This window comes from Typopeltis vanoorti, chromosome 18 (genome assembly GCF_054136105.1).
Source record: "Typopeltis vanoorti isolate ZY-2024b chromosome 18, IOZ_Tvanoo_1.0, whole genome shotgun sequence".
NCBI classification, from domain to species: domain Eukaryota; kingdom Metazoa; phylum Arthropoda; class Arachnida; order Uropygi; family Thelyphonidae; genus Typopeltis; species Typopeltis vanoorti.
Genome location: NC_143566.1, coordinates 113,155,362 through 113,172,318, shown reverse-complemented (window position 1 = coordinate 113,172,318; position 16,957 = coordinate 113,155,362). Strand labels below are relative to the sequence as shown.

The 16,957-nt window shown below is 39.6% G+C and overlaps 1 long non-coding RNA gene across 1 annotated transcript in view; it reads right to left on the bottom strand.

Annotated features, from left to right (window-relative positions):
• LOC150097084 (uncharacterized) overlaps positions 1 to 6,725 on the bottom strand; it is a 71,920-nt gene extending 65,195 nt beyond the window's left edge. Inside the window, exon 1 of the long non-coding RNA XR_016549834.1 lies at positions 6,613 to 6,725. This is a non-coding gene — a long non-coding RNA (uncharacterized LOC150097084). The remainder of the gene's footprint in view (positions 1 to 6,612) is intronic.
• Positions 6,726 to 16,957: the final 10,232 nt, after the last annotated feature.

The following is a 16,957-nucleotide window of genomic DNA, read 5'->3' as shown; positions in this document are numbered from 1 at the left end:
TAATAAATCATTCCTCAATAGCAGGGTGGGGGGGTAAGATGATTATGCCCAATTTGAGGGCCAAGCAAAAATTATTATTATGTGACACCTCCAGGGAGTCCAAGGACTCAACACATGTCAGAGATCTAACTCAGGAACTGGTCATTTTTGTCAAAATATAAGTTTTTGACAAAAATATCATTTTTTCAGATAAAGCACAAAAATGATATACTGTATACAATGCGACATCAGAAATATAGAGAGCCTATATGGATATCAATGAGAATTTTAACATAACTTTCTGGAAATGAGGGTTTTCTTAGCTACACTTAACAGCATCAAATGATTGATTCCCTCCCAACTACTAACCACGCTCAAACTTCCTTAACTTTTTTTGTGAGCCATTAGTAGCAGAGGCTCTACCGATCGACCAAACTAACTCCTTATGGTCCACGCATACACTAGAACACCACAATTTAATATCAGGCCAAATGTGGTACAGCTTGTTGTTAGCCTCTATTCCATAATGCTTGCCACTGGGAAAATAGTTTAACTTTGTTTTATGAGAGTTCAGAATATCATACTCTGATTAGTAGGGATCCTACTAAAAGCCAACTTAATAAACTTAAGTTATAAAACCACATCCACTGATCAAGTTATTAAAAAAAATTAAGCCCACCATTAAAAGCTTCCTAGAATATATACCACACTGAAATTACATAAACATAAGTGTATGCTTAGGTCTGTTACAGATTCCACAGGCAGTCACTTATGAAATGTATAGGGATTCAATTATTAGAGGTGTGGTGATTGAGAAAGTGCACATGGTTTGTTTTCCTGGAAACAGAATAAGCAGAGTGATTAAAGCATTGAATATGAGAAGTGAGCAGCAGAGTTGGTATTAGTGTACTTACAAATTAGTTGGTACTTACAAATTAAATCATTTGTAAGAACAAATGATTTAATTGATAAGGAAAAATGTAAGGATGGATATAGGGAGATTGTTGCGGGTATTGAAAGATAACTGTAGTAAGAAATGTAGTCAGCGTTTCCCCAGGCATGTTAGCAAAACTGTGTGAGGAGAAAAGAGGGAATTAGAGACTGCCTGGGATTAATTTGAAAGATGGATGAAGCTGTGTAAGAGAAATGGCAGCTACTGCTATGGCATTGCTCCAAATAAAATTTAGATTCTCAACAATTAAATCAGTCAAGTGCTTCTAAATTGCAACCTATTTCCCCACTGTTTATACAAGTCCCTTTTGTGAGATATCCCTCATTTTTTTTTTTTTTTACTTCAGCTATGTAAAAAGCACTAGCTGTCTACATTGCACTAAAACATGGTATGAACGGAAATTTAAGGAAGCCTGTGAGATCATTATCAACCACCCCAATCTGAACAATAATGATGGTCTAAAAATCCCAAACATATGGAAGGCATATATTCGACCGACGAAACCTTTCTCACTAAGAACAACTATAAACAGGACTAGAAAATCCGATATCCTAAATAATTGTAATACTAAAAATAGGACATCATTGTTTCTGAAAGAAAACCATCTGTAAGAAAGGATGTTTAATCCTGTCATTATAAATAGAATTTAGCTTGATGTAATTTATAAATAATTTTTTTTTTCACTAGAGGTCATGCCAATAGAATAACATGTAATCAAATCATTGTTTCTCTAGCTTACAGTTAATAATGTAACTCAGCTTGTCTTGTATATTTATATATGCTCCAGATGATGATCTTGATATGTAGATTAAAACGTTGGGATAATAAAAAAGTTTTTTTTTTTTAAACAGGGTTGTAAATTCCATAAAATGTTTAAATGAATGCTGATCACTGTGTAACACTAAAAGAAAGGATCTGAAATTAGTATGTTCTTTCTTGTGCTTATATCAGTTGCTTTAATATTATTTTTGTTCTAAGTGTTTATCAGAACTTTCCCACCCCCTGTGTACACACATATAGGGAGGTCTGGAGATAATACACACACTAAGAAATTACATCTGCAATTAACGCAAATGCTTGGGAATGGAAAGTTTGGAAGGCAACAAAAATCAGAAAAATGGTATCTCAACCATAAAAAAATAAAGAATAAATTTTAAAAAATTAATTTTACATATTCCCTTGAATTTATAAAGTGGCAGCAAAATATTACTTGGCATATATGCTAACAATGGCTCTAACTATACTTACTGACTGATAGGTTGCTGCCACTCAGGAAACCATCAAATGACTGCAGTTTACAAACTCAACATGATTAACAGAGCAAATCGGAATAATCAGATAAATAAATGTATTTTTCAACAATATGATGGACAACAATGCTAACATGACTTGTGAAGAGAAAAATAACATTCTTCTGATTTCCTGAAAATGCAAAGAACTGGCTATGCCTAGCTCAAAAATGGCAAATGAACACCAGTTCGTTAAGCAATAAACATTACTGATGATCATCCACTTTTGGATTACTTGTTTTAGAATAAAAAGATATGCTAATAATATGCTAGTTTTATGCATTAATATAATTTTAATTAAAGACAATGAATTAGACATCTCATTCTCGTGTTTAGTTATGTGCACAGATGTATCTGAAATGTAGCTCTTATGAATTAATGAAATAAAGACAAATGAAAATTAATGTCAAGGCTTATATTGTTTGGATCACTTGGTTACTTTTTTCGTTGGATTATTGCAATCTAGTAAAATGCAATTTATTGCATTTTGCTCTTACTAAAATATTAGTGGAGGATTCTTCAGAAACAAAATAGATTTTACAATAATGGGAGGGAATGAGAGAGAGTTATGGGAATGATAGAGGAGGAGAGAATAGGAACAGTAGAAGAGAGGGAATGAGAGAATGTTATGGGAATGATAGAAGAGGAGAGAATAGGAACAGTAGAAGAGAGGGAATGAGAGAATGTTATGGGAATGATAGAAGAGGAGAGAATAGGAACAGTAGAAGAGAGGGAATGAGAAGAATGCGAGGGAGCACTGGAATCAGGGATAGAGTGATGTCAGGAAGGCAGGTAAGTAGGGGAACACAGAGAGAAAGTGTTAAAAAAAGAGAGTGAGGGATGCATGTGAGCAATCAAGGAATAGGGTGGCAAGACGTGTAATGCATGGGGACTCAGTGATCCGTGGTGTTCAAGATAGGATGGTGAGGAGTGTTTGCCTGGAGGAAAGATAGAAAGTGTGGCTATGGCAATTAAGAGTGGTGAAAGGGTGGATGAGATGATTGTGATGGTAGGAACAAATGACTTGAGAGGTAATGTAAATTGGGCAGAGAGAGATGAGATTCTTGCTTGAGGTTGTACAAAAGAAGATGCATAGAGGAAAGATAAGTGTGTGTGTTGCCTAGGTATGATAGTGATGAGCTGAGCAGAAGAGCAGTAATATTGAATAACATACTAGCTAGAATGTGTCAGAAGAGGATTGGAATATGTGGATGCTTGGAGGGCATTTGAGAACAGAAAGGAATTGTATGCAAGAGACCACTTGCATCTGAATGAGAAAGGATGCAGGCATCTGGAGAGATTGCTGATCAGAACAAGTTGGTGTGTCAATACAGGGAAACTAGAATGCCCAGGGTGGATGGTAGCAGGGATGGTCTCTTGTGGGAATGGGTACTTGGGAGAAGGGGGACGACATCAGGTAACGGTGAACCCAGTGGAGTCTAGAGGGGATAATGATGGGTATAGAAACAGGAGCATTTTTATGCTTTATAGTAATGCCAGGAGTATCCAGAATAAAGGAAAGGAATTCGTGCTGCAGATAGCATCAGCCTGGCCAAAGATTATTGGGATCATTGAGACGTGGCTGACAGAAGAGGATATAACAGGAATAGAAGTAGCAGAGTACAGCATTTTTTGGCAGGATAGGAAGGGAAAGCATGGTGGTGTGATTGATTGTGCATAATCATCTTACTGCTTATGATAAGTGGCGACTTATGTCCTCTAAGAGTGGAGGCTTTGGAAGGCAGTGACACTAATTATTTTGAAAACATATGGTGTGAGGTAGAGGTGGGCAAGACAGGATATTTAGTGGGGTGTTGCTACAAATCAAAAAGCACAGAGGGTGGAGTGATCAGGAGATTATTATTATTATTATTTGACACCTCCAGGGAGTCTAAAGACTCATCGAGGGAGGGACTTGCTCTACAACTCTGTCTCCACCACTCAATCCACCAATGCCATCGACCGCCGACCACCACCACTAGTTTTTCCACAGACAATCACAAACATCCATGGCGGGATTCAATTCCACAGCCTTTTGGCTAGAGAGTGGATACGCTAACCACTCGGCCAACCAGGCTGGCATTTAGACAGTTGAGCTTGGCAAGTGCAAGACAAATGATTGTTATGAGAGATTTTAACTATAGCAGTATTGGGGAAAGGAAGATATATATATATATAGCAATAAGAGAATGGAATTTCTAGAATTCTTACAGGCCAAATGTCTTTGGCAACATGTAGTAGAAGGAAGAGGTTCAAGAGTTTTGGATTTGGTCTTAGCATCAGAAGAGTTGATGATAACTGAGAGTTGGAGAGAGTGACCATGTGGTTTTGACTTGGAAGATGAATAGCCATGCAGGAGTATCAAAGAGATGGGAACGTATGTGGAATTATAAGGCATATATTGTTAGCAGCAATAGTAAGCTGTATTCCGCAAGTGAAGAAGAGGACACAATTTGGAATAAAATGGATGACAAACAATATTAAACAGGAACTGCATGTTAAAAAGAGGCTATGAAAGAGATATAAGGAGACAGGTGAAGAGCAAATGCATGAAGAATATAAGACACACGCCAGGAGAGTGACTAGTATGTGTGACTAGTATGGTAAGGAAGGCAAAACTGGAATATGAGAAGAGATTAGCCCTGAGTTACAAAGAAAGATAATTTTTTTGCATCTTCACTAATTAAAAAGAAAGAAGTGTTGAAGCAGAGGAGTATTGTTATGAGGATTATAGATACCATAAAGATGTAAGGCAAGCAAGAAATTCTTTTGAGGTCACAGAAATGAATCAGCCTACACTCTGGATAATGAGGTTCAGAATCATGGCAATTTTTTTAGCTGCAGTGCAGTTGATGACAAAATATGACCCCATCATGGTAGCTCACTTTTCTGCAGTACAAAACAAGTCTACACAAAGAATCAAACGATTAGAACAAGGAAAGGCTGAAAGTAAAGGCCTTGATGGACTTGTTACATACCTGAGAAAAACAACTATTAACATGTTAATCCAAATTATGGAGTGATAAAAGAAAGAATTGGTCGTGAAATTTCTCAAGCAAAATATTATTCTATTCGAGTTGATTCAACACAAGATAATTCATCCATCAATCAAGTTTAGTATTATTATTCAGTATGTGCTTAAAGGTGTTATCTGTGAGCAACTGCTTTCAGTTGTGCCAAGTAATGTTGGTACAGGACAGGGACTTTTTGATCTGTTGACTTAGAGCATCTATTGACATTACAGCATCTTAAAATTGATCCCAAAAAATGTTTATCTGATAGTACAGATGGAACTGCAAGCTACCATGGCCAGTATAATGGTTTACAAAATAAAATGACTGATGTGGCTGATCAAAGATGTTCATATATAGTGCTATGCCCATGTCTTAAATTTGGTGATAACTGAAACAAAATGTTGCGTGCCTACAGTTTCTTTTTTCAGTTTGCTCCAGAATTTAGCAACTTTTATGAACCATCATACACGAGAATGGTTGTATGGATAGAAGTTGTTGGAAAATATCTAGGACAAGAAAAAAATAAACAATTAAAGCTAATTGGTGAGACAAGACAGTCAGGAAAATCCAATGCAACAACAACTATATTTGGATTTTGATGATGCCACCGTCAGTACTTTTGTAAATCTGTTGACATGCTTATCTATGATACAAGATTCAGATAAGTTTGATACAAAAACAAAACAAGAAGCAAATGTTTTACTTCAAAGTCTTCTAAAGGTTGAAACAATATTGACAGCATTTACTTGTACATATCTGAAATTACAGCCCCGTTATCAAGTTATTTACAGAAAGGTGGTTTAGATATGTTTAGTGCATGGGGTTTAATAGATTCAGCTACAACAAAGTTGAAGGAACAAACGAGAACATTTGATAACGTTCACAGCAATGCATTGGAATTCGTAAATAAATTTAATGACAAGATTTCAGTTGAATATGGATGAAAATAAATCAAATATTGGAAATTAACTCTTTGGAAACAGCATTGCCAGTTAAGGGGCACAGGAAGAAGAAAAAAATGGCCATCATTTAACTCTTTGTGAAAGAAGTGACATACGAATGACGTCGACGCATTGCGATGTCTTATGTGTCTGTTAAGTAGGCATGGAAGAACTGCACTCGCATTTCTGATAGTAATCCAATGAAATGATAACTACCTTCAAAATACTCTCCTGTAAATCTTTAAAAAGAAGTAAGCTATCATTTTTAAAATTTCGTCTTCTGAAAAAAAAAATAATAAATCAGGCTAAGCAGGAAGCTTTTCATTTTCCAGAACGGAAAGAAAAATTGCGTCCTTTAAAAGCAGGAAACAAAAAACAACCACTCGTCTAATGTTGATAATTCATTTAGATAAAAATGAGACGTAGGCAATACAAACCTGAATGAAAGAGGTTGCTTCAGACTACGTGGCGAACTCCATGACACGATTCTACCGTTGCTATGCTTATCGACGAACAACTGAGCTCTCTTACAAAACCATTCCCACTCCACTCCGTGTTCTACATTTCAGCCTATTGCGCAGTTTCTCTTCTCCAGGTACCACTCACTGGGGTGTCTAACGTGACTTCAGTTAGCGTTCCAATCATTCGTGACGTAACTAAGAAAATTCCTTCGGAAACAGAAACGAACTATTTAACGTTTGCTTTTGACAAATGACATTTATGTCTTTAGGGGTGAAGCAAGATGCTTTTCATATTCCCCGCTATCTGTTGTGGTTACAGTGAAGGTAAAATTTATGAGCAGATTGCTCGCCCTGAATGGGCATGGAGATTATGCATCACTAAAGGAGGCTAATATAGCTTTTGGTCTTCTATATTTGAATATGTCCGTTGGATCGTATGCTGCAGCTTGCTGAACCAAATCGTTGGGATGTGTGGACGTCTTTAGGAAAAATTTGGTTGCTAAGGATTGTAGAAAAGAGAAAATATAGGGAATATTTGTGTCTCTATGGAGTTGATTGTTTCTAACATACCACGGGGCGTTCAGAATCATTCTCAAGCTCTTATTCTGCACTCGCTGTATTTTGATAATGTTAGCATTAGAGGTGTAGCTCCAGGCCGGAGAGGCATAGGTGATCATAGGACGAATCGTCATCTGGTATAGTTGCAATTTGATTCTGTTGCTGAGCTTGCTATTTCTATTAAGTAGCGGATAGATCTGAGCTATGGCTTTAGAAGCCTTTGTGCACGCAGATTTGATGTGTTGGTTTGAAAGATAGCTTTTTGTCGAGAATTACACCCAGGTAATTTGTTTCTGTCTGCCAGGGAATTTTAGTATTGAATAGTAACACATCTCCTGCAGGAGACATTGGCCTTTTTGAGAAAAGAACGGCTGAGCTTTTCTGGGGGTTGACTTCCAATCTCCACTTGGAGAACCAACCCTCCAGCTTTAGAAGGTTTTCTTGAAGCTTTCTGGTAACGAAATAGGGTCTGAGAGATCTGGTTAGTATTGCTGTATCGTCCGCATACAGGGCCAAAATGGAAGTCATCGGATTGTGCGGGATGTCTGACATGTATATAGAGAAGAGCAATAGAGCCAGTAGAGATCCCTGCGGCACTCCAGCAAAGATGTGGTGCTGGGAGGATGTAGAACCGTTGATTTTTACTTGCATTGATCTATTCTGAAGATATGAATGGATTAAGTGAACCATTTTTAGTGAGGTACCGGCTGAGATAAGTTTGTGCAGGAGTCCGAAATGCCAGATTTTGTCAAATGCTTTGGATAAGTCTAGGAAAACAGTGCCTGTGCACTGGTGCCAGTTGTAGCTGGTGGTGATGTATTCCACAATTCTGTGGATTTGCTGGGTAGTACTATGGTGTTGCCTGAAACCAAATTGTTCTTTAGGGAGGATGTTTAGGTCTTTTACTGAGGTTTGGAGTCGTGAGAGGATGACCTTCTCTGCAACCTTACCCAGATTTGAGATAAGACTGATTGGATGATAATTTTGCGGTAGGTGTGGGTCTTTGCCTGGCTTATGTATAGGAATTACGCCAGCCAGTTTCCAGGTGGAAGGAAAATAGTGAAATCTTAAAATTGCATTTATTATACTGGTCAGGTGCACTACTGCTTTTCGGGGCAGAAGTTTAATCACCTGATTAGTAATGCCGTCTGGCCCAGGAGCTTTTTTGTTCTTTAATTTTTTAATAATGTCATATAACTCAGCAGGTGATGTTGGTGCAATATGGTCAGTGCTGGAGATAGGAAGTTTGAGTGAGTGTCTGACCTTGCTGTGAATCTTATATATGTGGTCAAAGTTTCCATACGAAAGGCCTGCATTGCTCCTCTAAGTTGTGTGCTATAACTTCTGCTTTGTCTACATCTGTGTGAGCAAGGCCCTGGTCAGAGAATATTGGGGGAAGGGATCTGTCTTTGTTTTTGATATTTTTCAGTAGTCTCCAGATGGAGTGATCAGTAGGAGAAATGGAGGATAACTTTTCATCCCATACTTGGTCTCTATGGGCTCTGAGTGCATCTCTTACTTCCCCATTTAATCTGTTTAGATTTATTTTATCTTGTGGTGCACACGTGTTACGGTATCTTTTCCTAGCTCTGTTTTTGTCTTTGATCAAGTTCATGATGTCTTCAGGCAAACGATCTGGCTTGCGGGCAGATTTGTAGGAGGAAGCTACCTTTATAGCAGAATTAATTTGTTGTGTGAGATTTGTAACTGCAGTTTCTACTTCTTCATTTGTGCGTATGTGAGGAACAGGTCCAATATAATCCTCCAGTGCTGCTGACAGTCTTTCCCATGCAATGTAGGAGTGAGAAGGAGGACATAGGTATTCTTGATTTCCCAGCTGTAGTAGAATTGGATTGTGATCGGATGATAGTTCATCCATAGATATGATGCTGAATTGAAGTTTAATATCCTGAAGGATAGCTATATCCAGGATGTCAGCAGTGCCGAACGTACTGAAACGAGTTGGTTCGGTGGGGCCTGCCACAACAGCATTGCCTGATCCTAAGTAATTGTAAAGGATGCAACCATTCTTGTTTGTGGTTGTACAATTCCACGCAGGATGCTTGGAATTCAGATCCCCGTGCATAAGATGGCATTTAGATCAGAGTGAAGTATAGATTTTTGGGGAGGGTTGTAAGCTGAGTAGGTTTTCAGTTTGCCAGTGGAGCTGGTGACTATTTCCACTCCTGTGATCTCAAGGTTAGTGGTTGAAGGAATGCTCACAGAGTGGTGCTTAATGTAGTTTTTTATAAAGATGGCAGTGCCGCCGCCTCTGTAGAGTAGTCTGTCATTTCTGTATAGGTGATAGCCCCTTATTGTACGATTGTCTGAGGGTTTTAAATGAGTTTCACTGATTAAAATAACATCTGGTTGATACCTAGATGTGAAGTGTCGGAGTTTCAGAATTTTGTTTTTAAGGCCATTTGCGTTCCACGCAACTATCTGAAGAGATGCTGGAATGAGTTTGTTACTATTCATTTATGAGAGCTGTGAGGATGACCTGTGTTTCACGAAGAAATCTTTTAGTGGAGGTTTCAGTAGGGTTTAATAAGCTGAAATTTTATAGCATGTTTGCTAGTGAGGCCGTAATAACAGCTGTTAGGTTTTTAGGTGCTGTTGGTTGATTTAGTTCTGGATTTGGTCTAGTTGTACGGGTCGCATCAGCATAGCTTCTTGTTTGCTTTCGGGTGTCTCTATTATTGCAGGTCTCCGACTGTGGCCGCTGAGTCTCCGGTTTTGATGTCTGGGCCTCTGGTGTTCTTGTGCTGAAGGAGGAGGGCTGATTGATTGCCTCCATCCGTCTGTTCTTTGGGTGCTGAGTACATCCTTTGTAGTTCGCGGGATGAGGGCCACTGCAGTTCGCACATTTGGCCGAGGTAGTCCTCGGCTTTGTGCATTGGTTGGGTGGCTGTCTCCACATTTTAAACATCTATATTCCGCTCTGCATAGATTCTGGGCATGGCCAAACTTCTGGCACCTGTGGCACTTCCCAGAAGATGATCTTTTACGGAGTGGTTCCGGTGTGACGATGAGACCACAGACTGTTTTTTAAGTTGTAAATATCCTTGTATATTTTATGAATCTCAACAAGGACCAATGGCATGGGAGTCTTGTCAGCTTTGTACATTCTGCTCACTTTGACTGGGGGCAGATCCTGAGAATTTAGGTCAGCAGTTATTTCTGCTGTGTCAATGTCTTCACAGACGCCACGAAGGACTACTTTTAAGTTTTTTTCGGAGCTGAGCGCAAAGATATGTTACTGGATGCCTCTATCGTCCAGTTCTTTAGACAACCTTCTATAGTCTGTCACTGTTGCTGGCTGGATCTTTATGCCTTCATCCATGTTTTTGGCCTTAATGAAGTCAATATGCAAATTGGACATTGTGGATCTTAAAGCTGCCCACTTATGCTTTTCTCTAAGGATGATCGGAGGCACCTTTTCTTTGGGAGAAATAGCGGCGTCCGAACCCTGAGAATCCTGTTCCATTTCACTATTGTCATTGTGCAGTTCATCTGTTGTTCTTCGCTTTTTGCGTGCACGCACTTCTACAAAGTCTGAAGGAGTAGAAGGCACCGATTCTAAATGATCTTCAGCGACAACGTCTGAGACACATTCGGGCGGAAACGTGTCATACAGTTTCACTTTTTTCCCAGTCTGAGGAATTCCTTATATACATCCTCGAACCTGGTTTCATTCACAAGTTTTGCCATTTCAAGACACAGATGGGGAAAGAGTAGAGATTTCTCAGGTGTCCCGAGCAGGTAAAGATAATCCTGTGGACTTTTGAGGGTCCACTAGCAAATCCCGTAGACACTCTTAGGTGTCTACCAGCAATAAAATGTCACTATAAGAAATAAACAAAGGCGATACTAGCGGCTGTAGGCCTAGCGTATTGCCCTTGTAATTACAAATGACTTACCAGGATAAACACTATGGAAAATAAACTGACTGTTTATGGTAGCAAGCAATTAACTACTATTACTAATGAATAAGCACAAATATAAATCGCTAAAATCATATCAAACCAATTCATAATTCATCATCAATAATACACGACACTAAACAGTAACACACGAGCCGCCATCTTTTGATATCCCCTTTGATGCACCTGCCAATTTTTCAAACCAAATCAACGTTTGCTTACCATTGACCATTGACGTTACTGACAGGATGGGTGAAGCACAAGTGCTTTTCATATTCCCCTTTATCTGTAATGAGAGTTATTTGGGAATGGGAGATTTGTGAGCAATTAAGCTCGCCCTCTGAGGGCAGTAGTGTTAGCTATGATCAGTTGAGAGAAGAATAGCCTTCGGTCTTTTGTGTTTGTAGTAATCAGTCTCATTGTAATTGACAGCTTGCACGATTAGTGGGTTTGAATGTGAACTTGACTTCACGAAGAATTTTTCTGCAAGATCACGAAGAAGAGAGGAGATGTATGGAGTGCCGGTTTCTCGGTGAATTTGTGAATTTCTGATGAACCACGGTGCATCCAGGATCTTCATAAGGCATTTGTTTTGGATTCTCTGTAATTTTGAAATATTTGATCTTGAAGTGTGACTCCATGCTGGTGAGGCGTAGGTAATGACTGGACGTATTACCATCCGGTAAAGAAGCAATTTATTATGTAGGTTCAATTTGCTCTTGCGGTTGATCAATGGGTAGAGCTGAGCTATGACTTTGGAAGATTTGGAGCAAACGAGATTGATGTGTTTGTTGAAAAGGAGTTTCTTATCCATCAATACCCCAAGATATTTGGTCTCTGAATGCCATGGGATCTTTTGACCAGAGAGCAGGATGTCTTCTTTGTTGCAGATCTTTCTTCTTGAAAACATCATGGCTAAGCTTTTGAGGGGGTTTACTTGAATTCTCCAGTTGGTGAACCAGTTTGCTAGCTCATTGATACTTCCTTGAAATCTAGTGATTGCTAGGTGAGGGCTGAGCGATCTAGCTAGAATAACGGTGTCGTCGGCATAAAGAGCCGTAGTAGTTTTTGGGTTGAGAGGAATATCTGCCATGTAAGTTGTGAAAAGTATTGGGGCCAGAAGAGAACCTTGAGGTACTCCCGCCAGGATTTTGCGCCTTGAAGAAACAATTCCGTTGAGTTTTACTTGCATGTATCTTTCATTGATATATGAATATATGAGTTTCACTAGTTTAATTGGGATATTGTTTTCAATTAGTTTGAAGATAAGGCCTTGATGCCAGACCTTATCAAAGGCCTTGGCAACATCCAAAAATACAGCAGCAGTATGAAGGTACCAGTTAAAGCCATGAGTGATATGTTCTGTTAGTCGGTGAATTTGTTGCACCGTGTTGTGAGCTTTGCGAAACCCAAATTGCTCATTTGGGATTATTTTCTGTTGGTCCACTGCTGATTGTAGTCTTGATAGGATGACCTTTTCTGTTACTTTGCCAAGACAGGAAAGAAGACTGATGGGCCTGTAGCTTTGGGGAAGTTGTGGGTTATTACCAGGTTTTTTCAGAGGTATAATGTCCGCGATTTTCCAATCACAGGGAAAGTATTGGAATCTTAAAATGGAATTGGTAATATTAACTAGATGAATTATGGCTTTCCGTGGGAGTAGCTTTATTATTCTATTGGTAATGCCGTCAGGGCCGGGGGCCTTTTTATTCTTCAGATGGGAAATGATATTTATTATTTCTGTTGGAGATGTGGGGGTGATGGTTTCTGAATCATCCTTAGGCTGACTTAGTGCATTTCTAACTTCACGATGAACTTTGTAAATAAGATTGATATTTAAGTTTGCATAAGATGGGCTGCATTGATTTTCCAGATTGTCAATTAGGGCTTCTGCTTTTTCTTTATCTGTGTGTGCAACTCCAAGATTGGTCTTTAAAGGGGAAAGTGGTTGTCTTTTGGTACGAAGAGATTTTACAAACTTCCACATAGATTTATCTTCTGGGTTGATTTCTTTCAGTTTGGTTTCCCATTTGGAGTTCCTGTGGACCTGGAGGGCTTCTCGAACCTGTCTGTTCAAAGTGTTTAAGGTTGCTTTGTCCTGCGGGGCTCTGGTGTTGTGATATCGCTTTCTGGCCTTGTTTTTGGCTCTAATCAGGTCCATTATCTCTTCTGGGATCTTAGAAGCGTGGAAGACAGTGGTTTGAGTGACTGATGCTATTGCTGTGTTGATTTGCCTAGTTAAATTGTTTACAGCTTGATCTATTTCTTCTTTTTTACGAATGACAGGGGGAGGACCGATGTGGATTGGAAGAACCTTAGAGAGCTTGTCCCATGGTATGAAAGAATGATGGGGAGAGAGTTGGTCTTGAAGTCCTAACCTGAGTAGGATGGGATTATGATCTGAGTTAAGCTCTTCTACTGTCTCCAGCTGGTATTGATATTTGATGTTTCTGAGGATAACTATGTCTAATACATCAGAACTTCCTGATGGGCTGTAGTGGGTGGGCTCAGTGGGTCCAGCTACTATTGATGAGTTGAGTAATGTGTAGTTGTATAAGGTACGGCCTTTGGTGTTGATTGACGAACTGAACCAGGCCGTATGTTTGGAGTTAAGGTCTCCAGCTATAATTATGGAATCCGTGGAGCCGAGAATGGAGTCCAAGTCTGCTGTCAATAGTGGAATACTGGGAGGATTGTACGCTGCGTAGATTTTGAGTTTGCCAGCGTTATTTGTGTGCACCTCCACACCCGTCACCTCAAGGTTTAGAGTTTGGGGGTTGGTCATCGAGTTGTGGCTTAAATAATTTTTGATAAAAATAGCTGTTCCACCTCCACTAGAGTTAAGTCTGTCTGTCCTGTATAAAATATAACCTCTTAGTTTTGGATTGTTTGATGGTCTGAGGTGGGATTCACTGATCAAGATTATGTCTGGATTGTATCTTTTTGCAAATTCTTGCAGCTCGAGAATTTTGTTTGTTAAGCCATTGGCATTCCATGCTGTTATCATGAGAGAATTTGGTTTAAATTTTTTAAACATTATAGAGAGCTGTTAATATGGATTGGGTTTCTAGGTAGAATCTTTTTCTGGAGGATGGTGAGGTGCTTGCTTTGCTGAATTCATGCAGCATTGTTGCAAGTGACGAGGTTAAAGCTGATGTGAGATTAGAGCTTGTTCGCTCTTGTGATGAAGTCTGGGTTCTTACCGCTTCCGCATATGATTTGGACATGGTTGAGGGTCGAGTGCCTTCCTGTGTTGTCGAATGTGAGGTAATATGATCTGGAGGGCGAAATGCTTGGACGTGCTTTGTGTCATTTCTTGGAGGAGCGTGGTTACTTCTTAATCATCCACGGTTTTTTGGATGGAAAAGGCAACCCTTGTAATTAGAGGGGTGTGGTCCTCTACAGTTGGCACAACACGCAGGTGTCGACCTGGGTTTGGTGCAGGAGTTGGTTTGATGACCCTCACTGCATTTTAGGCATCTATATGCAGCTCTGCACAGTTTTTGGGCATGCCCGAACCTCTGGCATCTGTGGCACTGCCCTGCCGATGCCTTCTTCCTTAGAGGTTCGGTTGTGATTTTAAGCTTACAGATGTCCGTTACTTCATAGATGCTTTTTTGTGTGTTGGAGATTTCGACCAACACCAGTGGCATTGGTGTTTTATCTGACCTCAACATTCTACTGACTTTGGTTGGAGTCAGTCCTTGATTGATGAGGTCAGCTGTGATCTCATCAGTTGTGATGCCTTCAGCCACTCCTCTTGGAACTACCTTTAAGTTCTTCTCGCTTGCTAGCGCAAAGGTGTGGAAAGGCAGTTTTGAGTTGTCAAACATTTTCGTCATCAAGCGATAATCAGTGACAGTGGTAGGGTGGATCTTTACACCCTCTTCAGTATTTCTTGCCCAGGAAAAATTGATATTATGTTCTCCTAAGGATCTTGAGACTGAGGTCCATTTGTCTTTATCTCGAAGGATAACTGGAGGGACCTTTTCTTTTCTGTCTTGGGAGATCTGATTTTGTTGAGTTGTTACATTTTCTTCCAATTCACCTCCCGATGTTCTTCGTCTTTTATTAGATTGTTCCTCATGAGAACAATCGAACTGTCGGGGAATCTTTGTAGGTAGAGCAGGTGTAATGTCCTCTTCTATGTCCAAATCATCATCTTCAGTGTCATTTACTTGAGTGAAGAGATTCAAGCAACCAGGATAGTCTGTATCAAATTTCTTAAGGATGAATTTGAGAATGTCAAGTGACATATCTTTGTTTAGCTGTTGAATGGCGTCCTTGATATCGTTTACATTCTCCATTCTTGTGTACGAAATATTAAGATATATTTCGGATAGGTATGATGGCGAATAGAACGGGCTAGGGCCAGAAAATTGTATCAAAAGTTAAATTCTTACCTTCCATTCCGCAAACAAAGCAGATTCACAATATCTAAAACTCACTAATCACCACTGAAATCAAAAAACATTCTTCGCAACAACAACCATCATGCGAGACTACTATGCGAGCCGCCATCTTTTCTCCAACGTTTGCTTACTTGAACTTGAACTTAATTGGTTGATGGACTGAGTCCTTGACTCTTTATCCCTTCATCTGGATTTTAGATTGTGGGTGATGAGATTATTGTGGATAATTTACCCGCTCATTGTGAGCATTGAAGCTGTATCAGCTTTCTCTTGCGATGGAGGATTTTGGTTTTTTATGTTTGAAACGATCTGAAGGCTTGTAGTCTGCTGCCTGTCGAACTAACTGATTTGGGTGATTATCCGTGATTGTGAAGAATTTCTCTGCAATGCTTGTCATGTAGGTCTTAATATCTGGAAGATTGGCTTCTTGATGTAACTGGATGTTTCTGATGAACTATGGGGCATTAAATGCCATTCTTAGGCATTTATTCTGTAATATCTGAAGTCTGTTGATGTTGCTTTTAGTCGTGTGACCCCAGGTTGGAGAGGCATAAGTTAGTTGCGGTCTGATTACCGATTTGAAAAGTAAGATTTTGTTGCTTATGCTTAGGAAGCTGTTCCTGTTCAAAAGTGGATATAGCTGTGCTATAGTCTGACTTGCCTTAGTGGCAACACTATCCATATGTGACTTGAAGTTTAGACGTCTATCAAGATGAATTCCCAGATATTTGGTAGAATTGCGCCAAGGGATGATTTTACCAAAATCAACCTTTGTATGCTTGTATTCGGTTCTGCTTTACGTCTGGTGAAAAGTACTGCAGAGCTTTTGCTTGGATTAATTGCGATACGCCACTTGGTGTACCAATCCTCCAATTCATTGACTGCTCTCTGCAGCTTGATTGTGGCCAGGTGTGGACGGAGGGATCTGGCTATAATGATTGTATCGTCGGCATACAGAGCGGTGATAGCTGGAGACAGTTTGGGGAGATCTGCCATGTATATGGAGAAGAGTAGGGGAGAGAGTAGAGAGCCTTGAGGTACTCCGGCCGTGATTCTCCTCTCTGTGGATCTGATACTGTTGAGTTTTATTTTAAATTTTCTGTTGTGTAGATATGATTTGATAAGTAGCACTAGTGGCAATGGAATACCAACTTCGTGTAGTTTAACAATTAGTCCATGATGCCATACTCTATCAAATGCCTGAGTGATGTCTAGAAAAACTGCACCAGTGTGTTGGTGCCATTCATACCCTTGGGTTATATGTTCGATAACTCTGTAAATTTGTAGCGTTGTGGAGTGATATTTCCTAAAGCCGAATTGTTCATCTTGAATTATATGGTTGATATCTGTTGCCTCTTGAAGCCGTGTGAGAATAGCACGTTCGGCTATCTTACCTATGCATGAAAGAAGGCTGATTGGTCTGTAATT